Source organism: Lampetra fluviatilis, chromosome 39 (assembly GCF_964198595.1).
Source record: "Lampetra fluviatilis chromosome 39, kcLamFluv1.1, whole genome shotgun sequence".
NCBI classification, from domain to species: Eukaryota; Metazoa; Chordata; class Hyperoartia; order Petromyzontiformes; family Petromyzontidae; genus Lampetra; species Lampetra fluviatilis.
Genome location: NC_136313.1, coordinates 7,739,393 through 7,753,859, shown reverse-complemented (window position 1 = coordinate 7,753,859; position 14,467 = coordinate 7,739,393).

Sequence of the window (14,467 nt, the reverse complement as noted above, 5' to 3'; positions counted from 1 at the left end):
AATAGCGGTGCATTCACAATCGGCATCCTTGGAGTTCGTGATAAGCTGCAGGGATTCACGTTCGTTTCCTCAAATCCCACCCTCGCCTCTGTCCGCCCAGCAGTAACACTGCGGGTCAGAACACCACCACGGTTTAGTCGATTGGTAGGTGGATACGCTCACCTCTTTCAACACGCCTGTTCAGCGTGGAAGAGGAGACCAAAGTTGCAGGGCTGAACCTTTGCCTTCCTTTTTTCGAGCGACGCGCGCAGTAATAACAGCACCCAGAACCATTCGCGCTCACCGCAAGAGCTGCGCTCGAAGGGAGAGGTTGTCCAGCACCAGCGGTGGCTGTTGGATCCATCACGTGGTGCGGTGGTTCCAACACGTGGTATGGTGGATCTATCACGTGGTGCGGTGGTTCCATCACGTGGTGTTGTGGCTCCAACACGTGGTGTGATGCCAACACGTGGTGCGGTGGAGTGGTGCCGACACTGCGGCAGCCGGAGCGGTGACGGTGGGGTTTGGTCTACGGAGGCAGCCTCGATATCATTCTTTTGCAATGACGGCGGCTTTGTTATTTGCCAACGCCGGAATTATTTGCGCCCATTTTCACATCGTTTAAAAAATATATATATAAATCAAATTATCTGGGCGATGCTGCTGCTGCGCTGGCACTGGTGCACAAGGCATACATAACAAAGACTCGACACATTTGTCAACAATAACAACACCGTGGTGTCTGTGTCGCCTTATAAGGAAACATAATATAGGTGACGGTTCGGGCGATGGCCTTTCGTCATAGCACGTGCAGGAGGGCTATTGCCCAAAACGTCTGTTCCCCCCCCCCCCCAACTCCCAGACAAAGGGTAGCAGCACTCCCTGTGTGTGAATTGAATCGTCCGATGAGAGGCCGAGATGCGCGCGTCACTGTGGACCGACATTAACCACCCTGGGTGACGACGATTATTATATTATTTTATTGTATTTTTATTTTATTTTACTTTTTATTCATTTTAATTTTTTACCTACGGGACTTTACCGAAAAAACCTAAGAATATGGGTGACGTTTCTTTGCCTCTATTTTGTCCCAGCTCAATAACGAAATGCCAAAACAAAGTTAATTTACTCCGATTAGCCTCTCGTCGAAATTGTTTTTGGGTGATGTGTGTTTACATTTCTGCATTTTGATGTATTATCTCCTTTGCTGTTGTGTTTGTTGTTGTTGCCTGGATGAGTTTGTTGGGCCACAACCGCCAGGTCCCGGAGCGAGAAGCTGACGTGGGGTGGCTGCTACACTCGCAACCATTTATGGTTTCGGAGAAATTGGCCCCGAGACTCCGCTGTTGTTGCGAGCTCTGCGTCGTTCTCAAATTGTATTTCAACGCAATTAATGCAGAAGTTTATGGTGACATCGGTGGGGGGCTTGGGGGGTGGGATGCAATGGAAGAAAGATGAAAGAGGAAGATGAAAAAATTGTCTGTGCAAGAAGCGAGAGCAGTTTTCTTAAACAATTTATGTAAATCGAGGTCACGCATCGTCGTGGTTTGCCGCACACACACCCCGTGGTATACGGTGCCCCGATTCTCTGTTCTTGAAGTTAAACGACATGTATGTTAAACTTCTTTCGCACCATACGTAGCCAACCGTGCTAATCGGAGGTGCGGGGAAAGGAAAACAAACTAGACACAAAAATAAGTTCTAAATTAATTAATTAATCTAGATGATTTGAAAGTGCATAGCTCCAGTGGCTTCCTAATATCGGAAGGAAGAGCGTTCCAGACGGCCGCAGGATGACCGGAATTCGCGTGAAGGTGGTTTATGATCAGCAGCGAGGTGGTGGGGTGGTGATGGTGACGGTAAGGGGCCGTCCATAAATGACGTCACGCGATTTTGGACGATTTTTGACCCCCCCCCCCCCTCTTCGTCACACGACGTCACAAAAAGTCAGACCCCCCCCCCTCAAATATGACGTCACAAAGCTCTGCCCCCCCCAAAAAAATAAAACATGCTTCAAATCGTTTTGAACTATTGTCATTGTAGTGCGTATTTAATGTGGCGCTGCACTCTGATGTTGTAGGAGAAAACATTTATGAAAACGTCTATTGAATTAAGTAGAACGTGTTGTCTATATTTATTTAAAGTTGCGCATTTTGATGTGACGTCACATTTCTCAACCCCCCCCCCCCCCTCTCGTTACACATCGTCACAAATGTCTGACCCCCCCTAGGTGCGTGACGTCATTTATGGACGGCCCCAAAACCGTCCAGTGGTGTCCTCTTTGCAGTCTTGGTGCTTGCCCAAGAGATGGAGCGTGCAGATCAGGGGCGGTTTCTTCATTAGGGCGATCGGGCGACGCACCACCAATGTCATTCAACCACAGTCACGCTAGCCGTCACTGTCAGCCTCTGGATATAGTCCAATCAGCGTCATGCTACGTTCTGTGGAGTACCGCCTCTTTTTGGGCGATTTCCCTCCAGCTGAGAATCGCCCCGAGTGGTCCCATAGACTTACATTCAAAGATGCTTTTTTTCAAACGGGGGCGCTGCAATGCATTCTCTATGGCTTCCGGGAGGGCTCGCCCTAACGTGCTTACGTCATCATACGTGCTAACGTCATCATACGTAAGCACGTTTCATCCAATAATATAATTTGTCGCCACCTAGTGGAATCTTTAATAAAATAAACTTGAGTGGTTTGTTTTAATAGTGAGTATAGAAACAAACAAGATGTATTGTAAGAGTCACTTTATTTTTCATTAATATTAAAGAAGTGAAGTTGCCTTTACATGCTTAAGCTGTTAATTTATCCATTGCATGGGTGGACCTTATCCTTATCAATCATCCAGACATTTGCCCCCCCTGAGAGATTTTGCAGGAGCCGCCACTGGTGCAGATATAGACACCTGGGAAGGGGTGGGAATACCCATATTTGACCTCACCACGCGCGACCTCGATCAATCGACCAACTTTGGTGTCCAGACGTCTACGGCTGGGTGGACAGAGCATCCCGGGGGTGGGGGGAGTGGGGGGAGTGAGTGGGGGGAGTGGGGGGAGTGGGTGGGGGGAGTGGGGGGAGTGGGTGGTTGATAATCTTGCGCCACTCTTTCAACTGCCGCGCCAGGAGATCGAAACGGCGGATGGAACCGGCGACCTCTGGTTTGTAAGTCCGTTGTGCGAACGCTTATGCCGTGGCAGCGTCCCTTTAATCGTAATAGGAGCGTTGCGGTGGCTATGAGATGTTAACTACCTCGCCTGGTACACAGGATGTCTTGGGCTCGATCCCGACCCTGACGCCTGCTGCTGCTGTATATTTGGAGTTTGCGTGTCTCTCTCATCATCATCACGGTGGCTATGAGATGTTAACTGCCTGGCCTGGTATACAGGAGGTCGTGGGCTCGATCCCGACCCTGACGTCTGCTGCTGCTGTATATTTGGAGTTTGCGGTGTCTCTCTCCCCGTGGTCGCGTGGATTTTGTTTTCTCCAGGTCCTCCGGGTTTTCCCTACACATTTAGAAACATCACGCGTTTAGACGATTTAGATTATGTGGCTGCTATACATTTTCACACGATATGCCACTTAGTTGAGCTCTCATATGTGACCAGGTCGCTTCTGAAAAGAAGCTCAGTGGGCTTTACCTGGCAAGATGAAAAAAAAAAGTGTTTCTTTTTTTATTGTTATCATTACTTCCTTACGTTGCCTAAACTTTGCACTTCGATCGTGTTTCTGTATCGTTTGTTGTTGTACCGTTCTGATCCAGTGCCCCGACTGGACAAAGAGCTTTATAGTTCATCGGATTCCTCCTGCAGTCGACATACAGATTCTGATAATGCACGTGGTCTTTGTGCAGGCGGCAAGGGCTCAACTTCAATAAGCCCGCGTGTCTGTGCCTCTGCCAACCATTGAAATCTTATTAAGAGTTAAAACAACATCTTGTTAACTCAACATTGGGCAAACGTGGTTTAGTGAGTGCAGCCTTTGTCAAGATGCTGTTTCATTCCATTAAAAAACTCGTTCACGCGGCTTTCAGTAAGCTCTGCCTCTGAAGTCGAAACGCGTTCCCTTTGTCAATGCGTCTGATGTGCTAAATGGTTTACCTTCATGCACATCCTCACGGCGAGATGAAGCGGGCTAAGGGGCCGTCCATAAATGACGTCACGCGATTTTGGAAGATTTTTGACCCCCCCCTCTTCGTCACACGCCGTCACAAAAAGTCAGACCCCCCCCCCCCTCAAATATGACGTCACACAGCTCTGCCCCCACCCCCCCCAAAACATGCTTCAAATCTCTTTAAACTATTGTCATTGTAGTGCGTATTTAATGTGGCGCTGCACTCTGATGTTGTAGGAGAAAATATTATTCAAAAGTCTATTAAATTAAGTAGAACGTGTTGTTCATATTTATTTAAAGTTGCGCATTTTGATGTGACGTCACATTGCTCAAACCCCCCCCCCCTCGTCACACATCGTCACAAATGTCTGAGCCCCCCCCCCCCCCCCAGGTGCGTGACGTCATTTATGGACGGCCCCTACGGTGACACGGCAAACCCACATTTATAGCCCGAATATCTATCCCGGCGGTGCAGCGGTGCGGCGGAACTCGTTTCAGCTTTTCGTGGGAGTGACACTCTGAGGCAATAATGCTGCGTTCTCTAGAGGCGCCGTGGCTTTTCGCTTTGCCGAGTCGATGGCAGATCGGTTGGGCTGAACTTGGGGACGCCTCTGAACTTATTAACGGTTGCGTGGCGTGACATTTCCCATTAAAGCCAGAGTAAATCCGAATGAAAACAACTTAATTTGTTACATCATGGGACCTCCTCTGCCAGTACCAAAATAAACTAATAGGGGTTTCCCCCCTTTTTTCTGGCAACAAAACGGACACATCTTTTGCAAGGAATCATGTTTACATTAACCACAATACTTGCAGTCAAATGCAAACGAAAAACAATACTCTGATAATTTATGCATTGTCCTTGAAACTGATTGGTCCACATTGCATTTGACTGCAAGTATTGTGGTTAATGTAAACATGATTCCTTGCAAAAGGTGTGTCCGTTTTGTTGCCAGAAAAAAGGGGGAAACCCCTATTAGTAAACTTAATTTGTGTTGAATATTATCTTTCGATTTAAAGCTTTCGTGACTGCTGGGATTCATCGTCTTGGTTCTTTCGGTAAAGTCACGTAGAAGGGAAATAATTAAATTATTTTATAATACATTATAAAATAATTCTCACGACGTTTCGGCCACAACGCAAGCAGCCGTCTTCAGTGGAGAACAGGTCTCTGGCTTTCGACAGACCTGTTCACCTGAAGACGGCTGCTTGCGTTGTGGCCGAAACGTCGTGAGAATTATTTTATTATGTTTTATTTTTATTATTTAATTATTTTCCTTCTACGTGACTTTACCGAAAGAACCAATAAATTGAATATTATCGTTCAAGCAGTCTCACGTGCGTTCTTGGGTTGTACCCACGGTGTCGTTCGTCACGATGTACCCACGTGTCGTTCGCCACTGTCGGCCACGTGAGCACCTCCAGCTTCACCACGTGACCCTTTTACCGTTACCATAGTTACCGAGCTGTGTGTGATGGCCACTGTTGTGTGCAAGAAGATTTTTGTTGGGCCCCCGTCTCCGGATGCCGACCTCCCCCTTGGGGTCGGCGAGGTTGTACACCGATGATGATGATGATGCTCTATGAGACATCTCCTTTACCAGTAGCAAAATATAGTAATAGGTTTTTACCCTTTCAACTGGTACAAAAACTGACACCTTTATACAATGCATCATGTTTGCAATAACCACAACACAAGCAGTCAACATGCAAACAAAAAGAAACAACTCTGATAATGATATGCACTGTCCTTGAAGTTAATTGGTCATTTGGTCCAACACCAATGGAGACTAGGCTCTAAGAAAAGCTGTCTCGGGTGTGGACCAATCAACTTCAAGGACAGTGCATATCATTATCACCAGAGTTGTTTCTTTTTGTTTCCATTTTGACTGCTTGTGTTGTGGTTATTGCAAACATGATGCCTTGTATAAAGGTGTCAGTTTTTGTACCAGTTGAAAGGGTAAAAACCTATTACTAGATGATGATGCTGTTGTCCTTCCCCCGCACGTCCGATTAGCAGGGTTGGCTACGTACGATGTGAAAGCAGTTCAACATACACACATACATAGATGCTGCCCCCCAACCCAAACGTTCTCTGCTCATGACCCCTCAGCCTCCCTGCCGCTCGAATTTTCGTCCCCCGAACTCACGGCTTCTTTTTTTGTGTTGGTCAGTGTTATTGTTCGTGCGAAAATCCATCGCTCATTTTTTTGTTGCAATAACTCAAAATTCCTCCACGGTATCCGTCACGATGATGCTCTGGGTTGACGATGAGATTAAAACATTCCACCGTGTAATTTGTTTATTCAAGAAACATACACACACGCGTATCGTTATTTTATTACAATATCCCAACGTGTGGAGTAGAATAAACTCCTTCAAAAAAGTTTTTATAAAAAACAACGATTTTATTATTAACAACTTCGTTTAACTCACGGTTGAGAAGTACCTCAATGGCACCTGACACGTGGCGCCTGCTTCTTTGGCGAGGCGATTCCACAGTTTAGGGACTGCGGAGTTTTTGACCTGCACAAAAATATATTTAATTAATAAGCCGTCCATACAAAATGTAAATTGCTTTACAAAAAGCCAATTAAATTATGCCAATTTTGATACAGGTGTAGCGCCGTAGATGGGCCACACTTACCTGCAGTGGTGGACAGGGCCCATCAAGGGCGGTACCTCGTGCCGGCAGGGGGGTCGCTGCATTACCCAGCCCAAAAGCAGGGGGGGGGGGGGGGCTGCGGGGTGTTCCGGGATCCGCCGGGACCCCGCCCCTCCGTTGGGAAGGGGTATAAAAGGCGGACCTCTCCAGAGGTTCAGGGCCAGTCCAAGACAGAAGCCAGAAGACCAGCCAGCCTAGGACCCTGGGACCCCTAGCCCCACTGTCCTTGTAAGGGCCGTGGCTCTGTGCGGGCCAGTGGTGAGACCCTGAGACTGATGTCATTGTAAGGGCCGTGGCTCTGTGCGGGCCAGTGGTGAGACCCTGGGCCTGATGTCACTGTAAGGGCCGTGGCTCTGTGTGGCAGTGGTGAGACCCTGGGCCTGATGTCATTGTAAGGGCCGTGGCTCTGTGCAGGCCAGTGGTGAGACCCTGGGCCTGATGTCATTGTAAGGGCCGTGGCTCTGTGTGGGCCAGTGGTGAGACCCTGGGCCTGATGTCCTTGTAAGGGCCGTGGCTCTGTGTGGGCCAATGGTGAGACCCTGGGCCTGATGTCCTTGTAATGGCCGTGGGTCTGTGCGGGCCAGTGGTGAGACCCTGAGACTGATGTCATTGTAAGGGCCGTGGCTCTGTGCGGGCCAGTGGTGAGACCCTGAGACTGATGTCATTGTAAGGGCCGTGGCTCTGTGCAGGCCAGTGGTGAGACCCTGAGACTGATGTCATTGTAAGGGCCGTGGCTCTGTGCGGGCCAGTGGTGAGACCCTGAGACTGATGTCATTGTAAGGGCCGTGGCTCTGTGCGGGCCAGTGGTGAGACTCTGGGCCTGATGTCATTGTAAGGGCCGTGGGTCTGTGCGGGCCAGTGGTGAGACCCTGGGCCTGATGTCATTGTAAGGGCCGTGGGTCTGTGCGGGCCAGTGGTGAGACCCTGGGCCTGATGTCATTGTAAGGGCCGTGGGTCTGTGCGGGCCAGTGGTGAGACCCTGGGCCTGATGTCATTGTAAGGGCCGTGGGTCTGTGCGGGCCAGTGGTGAGACCCTGGGCCTGATGTCATTGTAAGGGCCGTGGCTCTGTGCGGGCCAGTGGTGAGACTCTGGGCCTGATGTCATTGTAAGGGCCGTGGGTCTGTGCGGGCCAGTGGTGAGACCCTGGGCCTGATGTCATTGTAAGGGCCGTGGCTCTGTGTGGCAGTGGTGAGACCCTGGGCCTGATGTCATTGTAAGGGCCGTGGCTCTGTGGGGGCCAGTGGTGAGACCCTGGGTCTGATGTCATTGTAAGGGCCGTGGGTTTGTGTGGACCAGTGGTGAGACCCTGGGCCTGATGTCATTGTAAGGGCCGTGGCTCTGTGTGGCAGTGGTGAGACCCTGGGCCTGATGTCATTGTAAGGGCCGTGGGTTTGTGTGGACCAGTGATGAGACCCTGGGCCTGATGTCATTGTAAGGGCCGTGGGTTTGTGTGGACCAGTGATGAGACCCTGGGCCTGATGTCCTTGTAAGGGCCGTGGTTCTGTGGGGGCCAGTGGTGAGACGCTGGGCCTGATGTCATTGTAAGGGCCGTGGGTTTGTGTGGACCAGTGGTGAGACCCTGGGCCTGATGTCATTGTAAGGGCCGTGGCTCTGTGTGGCAGTGGTGAGACCCTGGGCCTGATGTCATTGTAAGGGCCGTGGGTCTGTGTGGGCCAGTGGTGAGACCCTGGGCCTGATGTCATTGTAAGGGCCGTGGGTCTGTGCGGGCCAGTAGTGAGACCCTGGGCCTGATGTCATTGTAAGGGCCGTGGCTCTGTTTGAGCCAGTGGTGAGACCCTGGGCCTGATGTCATTGTAAGGTCCGTGGGTCTGTGCGGGCCAGTGGTGAGACCCTGGGACTCCCGGCCTGACGTCCTTGTAAGGGCCGTGTCTGGTTGAGCCAGTGGTTGAAACCCTTGGCTGGGTCGGGTCAGATAACCTCCCCTAGGTAATTCATAGCCGGAGGACCTGAGAGCGTAGCCGGTGTCAGGCACGCTAGCCGTAGGCTGTGTTCCGAGGCTGTATAGATGGGCTGTTACTGTTGTGCGTTATAAATAAACGCGTTGCCTCTAAAAGTGTCTCCAAGAACTCACTACACAGGCATGCATTGTCACCGGATCTGAGTACGTGTGCAAAATTTGGAATTGATTTGACAACAGGAAGTAGACTAACTTTTGATTGCAAGATTTGACCACGACAAACACGAGTCAAGTTAATAAAACCGTTCAATTAAACACGACGCACCGGATTCGTGTTTTTGGCCAAAAAAAACCCCAAAAAATTGTCAGCTGCACTTTTTTTTCGTCAATGCCTCAATCCACGCTGACACCATACGGAGCTCTTCGCTTTTCATAAAATAACAAAAAACATGATTGCAGCAGCAACAACAATAATAACAACACCGTTTTTTCCAACATCTTGAGTTTAATTTTTTGTATGTTAATACAATTCCTGTAATGTACTTGTTTTTAACATAACTCTATTTTACGTTGGTAAACAATTGATACTGCTCATTATTACCTTTTGTGTTTTGCGTAAATGTGCGAGTGCAAAAGAATTAGATTTCTGCAAAATGTGTTCAAGATAAACAAACGTAAAAATATAACAATTGCAGCGTGTATACATACACACAAAGATTCCCCGAATAGCCTCTCACAGACTGTTGGGGCAAGTGCTGCTAGCGAGTAGCACCTATGAAGGCCGGCACTGTGGCACACGAGGGGGTGGGTGACCAGCACCACGCCACCTTTGTCTCCCCAGTGGCGATGTTTACACACCGCACCAGTTACTCACTTGAGGCCGAGTCGACCTAGGTGAGGTCCAAGACCGGTTAAAATAATCGTCACCGGTACTGGTCTTGAGTGGGAATCGAACTCGGGTCACCAGGAGTCGCCAGGGTCCATAGTGCAGCGCACTAACCACTACACTACCGCCCCCCACTGCGTACACACACGCAAAGACTACGATCCCCCAACTTGTCTTAACAACACACTGTTCGGGCAAGTGTTGTCAGCGAGCACCTATTAAGGCCGGCACGGCTTGACACATGGAGGTGGGTGACCAGCACCACGCCAAGCCGCCTTTGTCTCCCCACTGCTGATGTTTACACACCGCACGAAGTACTCGTTTTTAAGGCTGAGCCGACCTGGGGGGGTGCCTAGGACCATGTTTGATATTCATCACTGGAGGTGGCATTGTGTGAGAATCAGAACTCGGGTCGCCGGGTTCATGGCGCATGGCGCTAACCGCTGCGCCACCGCTCCCCCCACACACTTATTAACTCCCCACATTGGCATGCACGCGCCTCCTCACGCCTACCACATCATCTACATGCGCACGCGTTCGTGGCACAACTCTCTCAATAAAGAGTTTGCTCGCGCCTTGGCTGTTAAGAAACGGGTGGAATATATCACGTGATGATGTATAGCAGGGGTTTCTTCTGTGTGTGTGTGGTGTGCGTGCACAGAATGATGTAAATCACGGTGCTATTAGGACAATTTTACCAAAACAAACTTTTGTTCTTTGGGGCCGTCCATAAATGACGTCACGCGATTTTGGAAAGACAAAAAGTCAGACCCCCGTCCCGTCAAATATGACGTCACAAAGCTCTGCCCCCCCCCCCCAAATAAAACATGCTTCAAATCGCTTTAAACTATTGTCATCGTAGTACGTATTTAATGTGGCGCTGCACTCTGATGTTGTAGGAGTGTTGTTATAACAATTCTATATTTATCTAAAGTTGCGCATTTTGATGTGACGTCACATTTCTCACCCCCCCCCCTCTCGTCACACATCGTCACAAATGTCTGACCCCCCCCCCTAGGTGCGTGACGTCATTTATGGACGTCCCCCAACCGGTGTATCATCATCTGTGAAAAAAAGAGTTTCATCGCTGATCGGATTCCTCCTCCCGTCTAACTCGCGATTCTGATTCTGATGAATCCACCAGAAACTTTCGAACCCGCTGCATCTTTACGATCTGCGAAGTTTCTTTTTTTTTTTACGACGCCACACGAAACGACAGCAAACCCTCTTCCTGCTCCCTCACGCGGGTTTAGGGGCCGTCCATAAATGACGTCACGCACCTAGGGGGGGGGGGGGGGTCAGACATTTGTGACGATGTGTGACGAGGGGGGAGGGTTTGAGAAATGTGATGTCACATCAAAATGCGCAACTTTAAATAAATATAGACAACACGTTCTACTTAATTAAACAAACTTTTTAATAAATGTGTTCTCCTACAACATCAGAGTGCAGCGCCACATTAAATACGCACTACAATGACAATAGTTTAAAGCGATTTGAAGCATGTTTTATAATTTTTGGGAGGGGGGGGGGCAGAGCTTTGTGACGTCATATTTGAGGGGGGGGGGGTCTGACTTTTTGTGACGCCGTGTGACGAGGGTGGGGGGGAGGTCAAAAATCGTCCAAAATCGCGTGACGTCATTTATGGACGGCCCCAGGCCACGCGAAGTTCCAAGCCTCCTCCAGCGAGGCTCAGCCGCCTAACATTTCTCTCCCTCCACACTGCCACACAGTCTACACTGCTGTACAAACTCGTGTTAAGTGTGCAATACTGTGCACGGATACACGCGCAGTATTGCACGCTGCGTTATTAGTTTTCATTCTGTGCATTTAACGTGCAAGTTATATTCAACGCTAACAAAAATATTGATCATATTTAACAGTAGAAATACTTCCTGTTTTTATTCATATTTGGGTTGATGTAGGCCAGGGGTCGGCAACCTGCGGCTCCGGAGCCGCATGCGGCTCTTTTGAACCTTGACCGCGGCTCCGGGGCGGATGCTAGCGAGGGGAGGAGGCGCACTGTGACACCTGCTCTGGCGTTGCCGCTGCTGACAGGTCGCCGCTCCGCTCCACACTGCCCGCCCGGTGACAGGCAATAACGTTGCCGTTGCTTTGTCACATGTTTGGAAGAAGTAAAAACCTTCCTGGGCAGCAAAGAGCTCACCTTTGCTGAGCTGGAACAGCCAGAGTGGCTGGAAAAATTACATTTTATGGTAGACATGACAGCACATCTAAACACGCTAAATACAACCCTTCAGGGGAAAGGAGGCACAGCCCTGCACATGCTGGAGGAGGTTTTGGCATTCGAGCGCAAGTTGACAGTGTTTGTCAAAGATTTACAGAGAGGTACACTGTCTCACTTTCCCTCTTTGAGAGAGTTCAAACAAAGTCATGATACGATAAATTTGGAATATTTCAAGTCTGCAATCACCACAATGCAAAGTTCGTTTGGGAAACGATTCTGTGAGTTCAGAGAGGAAAAAACGACATTATCCTTCCCTGTCACTCCCCTGGCGATCGATCCATCCCTATTGAATATGACTGCATTTGCAGGTGTAAGTCAACCTGATCTTGAGATGGAACTGGCCGATATAGCCGACAAAGATATATGGGTGTCCAAGTTCAAATGCTTGACCGCTACTCTTGAGGATGTTGCCCGTCAGAAGGCCATTCTGGCTCAGAATCATAAATGGAGTGATATTGAAAACCTTCCCAAACAGGACAAACTTGTATTCGAAACATGGAATGCCATCCCCAACACTTATATAAACATGAAAAAGTATGCATTTGGAGTCCTGTCGATCTTCGGCTCCACATATGTATGTGAGCAGGTCTTCTCCAACATGAACTATATTAAAAACAAACATCGATCACGCCTCACAGATGACAGCTTGCAAGCCTGTGTGAAAATGAAGGTGACGTCTTACAGCCCTGATGTGCAGACACTGTGCACTGAGGTTCAGGAGCAAAAATCCCATTAACCAGGTAATTTAGCTATTAATTTGCAAAAATATATTTTACATTGTTAAGTGAAAAAGTCCTTTTTTATTCAGATTGACAGCTGACTGCACGATCCTGTATATAGCAATAAGGTAAGAAACAATATATGCAGTGTTATATTTGTTTTAAATGTTGCAATGGTTTTGCGGCTCCCAGTTTATTTTTTCCTTCGGAAACGGGTCCAAGTGGCTCTTTATGTCTTAAAGGTTGCAGACCCCTGATGTAGGCTAACGTAAAACAACAGGGCGGGGTGGCTGGGTGTCTTATTACGAACCGTTACCCAAACCACCGGAGTTTATCAAATTTTCCTTTCAATTTTCAGATTGCGGATAATTTCACGAACGTGACGGTCAAGGGTTTGCCTCAACCGACGGATTCAAATCGCGCCGTCAATTTGTCTGTAGGGGAAGACGTTTCGCGGAGCGCCCCGTCGCAGGAGCACACTTTGAACGGCCATCGCACGACGTAACGATGTTCCTGCAAAAACCTTGTTGAAATTGTATACGGAATATATAGCGATGTCGCCGAGTAGCGCAAATTGGATTAACAACGCAATTTCAAGAAGGCGCAGTGGGTGGGTGGGGGGAGGTTAGAACGTTCGTCAAGCCGAACGTGCCCAGCCATGAATATTTACGATGGGTCGGTGAAATTTCTCGCGCAAAGTTGCAACTTTCACAAGCCGCTGGTTTATAGGCGGCCGTGCCGACACACTCACCCGATGTTCCCACTCGAGCCCAGCATCTTTTTGACGTTGCAATGAAACTCAAGTTAAATTAAGTCGGATAATTAGTTTTTTACCCTTCTAGCTGGCAACAAAACTGACACCTTTTTTTACAAGGAGTCATGTTTGCATAGACCACAATACCTGCAGTCATAATGCAAACAAAAAACACAACTCTGATAATGTATGCCCTGTCCTTGAAGTTGATTGGTCCACATCCGAGACAGCTTTCCTTAGAGCCTAGTCTCACATGGTGTTGGACCAGATGACGCTAAAAGGTTCCAATGGTGTTAAATTAAGTCATCACTCTATAACCCGGTATACATGCCAACGACGTCGGGCCAAAAACGTTGGTTGGAACCATCGGACTAACGTTAGCCCAACGTTAGTCCAGCGTTGGTCCAACGTTGTACCGTGTTTTAAGCTCTTTTTTAAAATCCTTTATATTAAGTTCGCTTGCTTGCTTACGACCGTGCAAATCTTTCGGTCGTTTTTTAACCCACTTCCCGTGATCCAATCGAGCTGACATTTTGCACACAGACTCGTTGTGCGTGACAATTAATTCCAAAATTTTACACTTTTTAGGACAAAAATATTATATTTAATTACCAATTGCTTAATGGTGCAATCATCTGACCCATAGGTGGCAGCCATCTCAAGCCAGAGGACGAGAGGACTCTAGCCGCCATGCATATAAAGGATTTATAGTGAAAAACTTTGTTTTTACGGGTTATACTTGTTTACAGATGATGACTTGATTCAATATGAGAGATATGGCTGGTTCTCTCTGGGCACTGCACTTCCTGCTGGAGTTGACTGCACGCAAAAAGTCCGTCACATTAAGTTTGCTTCTGTCTGCTCTGAGAATGATGAATATCGGTTGGGCGGTCATGTGACGAACATCATCACTCTCAGTGGCGGGCGGGATGAGTGGGAGAGCGTCGTCCCTCAAGCGTTGTGGACGGGAGGTCACCGGAAATTATCTCAGAGGCAGCTCTGTGAGATCCACTTCCGAGGGCAGATCTATAACGCGGAGGGATGCTCTGCTCTGTAGGAAATCCGAATTAATGATTCGTCATGGAGAGTAAAACCTGGATAAAATTGGCAGATTTTTTTTTGTACAACTCTGTTATGTTAGCCCGTCGAGGCCTGGCGGAACGAGGCCTGGCACGTGGAGGCATGGC